General features: G+C 34.1%; 1 non-coding gene across 1 annotated transcript; it reads right to left on the reverse strand.

The window, feature by feature from the left end:
* Positions 1–1,765: 1,765 nt before the first annotated feature.
* On the reverse strand, positions 1,766–1,872 carry LOC122106406. The gene has a single exon (XR_006147172.1). It is a non-coding gene; the product is annotated as a U6 spliceosomal RNA (small nuclear RNA).
* Between the last annotated feature and the right edge of the window lie 966 nt (positions 1,873–2,838).

Raw genomic sequence — 2,838 nt, forward strand, 5'->3', positions numbered from 1 at the left:
CCATTCTCTTACACTCTCAATTCAATATTCATTTTGTCCAAGAAATAATAGCATAGCAAATATTGCCCTTGGTGATTGTTTTCTATCACATTTTGTCTTCAACACAGAATGTGTTGGTGACATTGGATTATCATACACAGAGCTGAGCTTACAAATTGAGGTCCGAAGACAGCCAAATTTCTTCTGTCACACAGTTCCAGTTTCATTTTTAAAAAGTGCTAAAACTTTTAAATATCATCACTTACTATGTTTTAACAATCCCCAAACTGACATATACTCACTTCAAAATGCTTTCAAATTAGGAGATGATAAAACAGGCCCCCATGAAGTAAATTTTCTTTTATTTTTTAAAATTGTTCTAAAAGCCTTGTGCTGGCTGGTCACACCTATAATCCTATCTACTCTGAATATTTGCTCTGGAGTCTGATTTCTGTGGATAACACTTGGGAGCCAATCAGGGCCAAAAAAAAAAACTTCATGAAATTATTTTTCAAAATGTTTAATGAACTAGCAAAGAGCCAGGAATTGAGATGTAGCTTATATAGTAGCTCACCAATCTAGATAGGAAAGGCCTAGCAAGACCTTGAAGCCCTGATTTTAAACTCTGAGCACGCCAATATACATGTATGGTGTGTGTTCACATGCACGCGCGTGTTTCCTTGAGCGCTGCCTTACTCACACACACACACATTTATTCAAATTACCGTCATATCAGTGTTCTGCATTAATTTCTTTGTTAATGATATTATATGGGTAAAATACAGGAAATAAACTCTTCCATCTCAGAACATTTTTATATGTTTTTTATTGTAATAATACTGTGCACAGGGGTCACATTTACAAGGACAAGGAAACTAGTACATTTCCTAACAAGCATTGTTACCTCCTCCTTTATATTTCCCATACCATCCCTTCCCTCCCACTTCCACAAGTATACTCCCCTCCCCCTTCCTTCCTCCGCCTAAATTGTAAAGTTCATTTTTCAACATAGTGTCTTGTGCATCTCATTGTTACAATGGGTCAACCTGTATCCCTATTTGAGCATTTTTTCCCTTCCCCTCCCCAAATTAGAGAAGCATACATACAAGATGTAAGTGCACTAACTTCAAATACAGAGAAAACAGGGGTTTTATCGTGGGGAGAAACATACAAAAAAACAAAAAATTGACATCACACATTATAAGTACCTGAGAAACAATAGCAAGAAACAAAAAACCACTTGTGTCCCTATTTTGGGGTTCAATTTCTTTAACATCATTTTATCTGGTTATATGCACATATCTTTTGAACTTTTCTGCTTATCCCAGATATACATTTGTTATTGAAAATAAGGGAAATCATGGGACCTATGTTTCTTTGGACTTGGGTTACTTCAGTCAATAAATTTTTTTCCAAGTCTTTCCATTTCCTAACAAATTGGGCGATGTCATTCTTTCTGATGGAGGCATAGAATTCCATTGTGTAAATATACCATATTTTCTTGATCCATTCATCTAATGGAGGCATTTGGTTTGGATTCATATCTTAGCTATCATAAATAATGTTGCAATCAACATAGTTGTGCTGGTAGTTTTAGTATGGTCTTGTTTATGATCATTTGGGTAAATACCCAAAAGTGGGATTACTGTGTCATACGGGAGTTTTATGTAGAGTCTTTTGAGGAACCTCCATACTGCTTTCCAAAGCATTTGAACAAGTTTTCACTCCCACTAAGAATGCAGTACTATTCCCTTGTGACCACACAACTTTCAGCATCTGTTGTTGTAAAAATATGGAATGCTACACAAATTTTCATGACATACTTGTGCAGGGGGCATGCTAATCTTCTTTGTATTATTCCAATGTTAGTGTATGTGATGCTAAATTGAGCACAGAACATTTTTTATATAGAAAGTATAATTTTTATTGATTTTATTAAACTACACAATTCAACAAAATTAAGTTCAAAAGAATTGTTGTGAAATTTTAGAATCATATATTTCTTACATAAGCACACATTTAGGATTAAAATCAAGATAGACATGCCAAAAACAAAATAATTCCAGATATTTGTAGTTCAAGAGATGTGTAGGAGGAGGAATTAAATTATTCTATACAAGGCACCTGTCAAAAAGAACATTGCAGCAAGTGTTTAGGTTTGTTAAAAGTTTTAAGGTTTTAAATATGCTTAATCTTGGGATTTTGCTTATATATGCCCAAAATAGGACCGTTTGGCAGGTATAAAACTTTTCTATAAAGTATTTAATATTTATGGTAACAGACATTAAGTACTAAGTATGTACATTTCAGAGTTTATGGAAACTTTATTAATGAGAAGTTGCAAAGTCTTTGTGTAAAGAAGCAGAGTGAAGAGTTAAAACTTTAACTATACAGTTTCTGTTAAAACTTTAGGGATTCCTTACTTTATTTGATAGCAAGGAATAAATGATGATATAAGCCATAATGTACGCATGTATGTTACTATTCACACACATACATATACACACGTATACATGCACACATGGAGAAAGACACATAATTACAGCCAACACAAGTTTCACCAGTTGTTGAATATGCCTTAAACTGAATACTAGAAACAATATATGTCGAAGATGTATTTGTCTCTAAGAGTTCATTTACCACTCCTCTTATCTCTTAAAACTGGTAGTTTTAGAGAGATTTGACTTACAAAATGCAGTACAAGTGATAGCAAGTCACTTGGAAACCTCAGTAAGTATGTCATATGGTGTCTTCCTGCTCCTCAAGGATTGCTTACTCTTGTAGACACTTTCAACCACCAATTTAGCAGGAGAATACCCTGGTAAAGAGTAAAGTTATAAGGCTTTAAATGGCATCCTT

Source organism: Dipodomys spectabilis, unplaced genomic scaffold (genome assembly GCF_019054845.1).
Source record: "Dipodomys spectabilis isolate Male_0828 unplaced genomic scaffold, ASM1905484v1 ptg000040l, whole genome shotgun sequence".
Lineage (NCBI taxonomy): Eukaryota > Metazoa > Chordata > Mammalia > Rodentia > Heteromyidae > Dipodomys > Dipodomys spectabilis.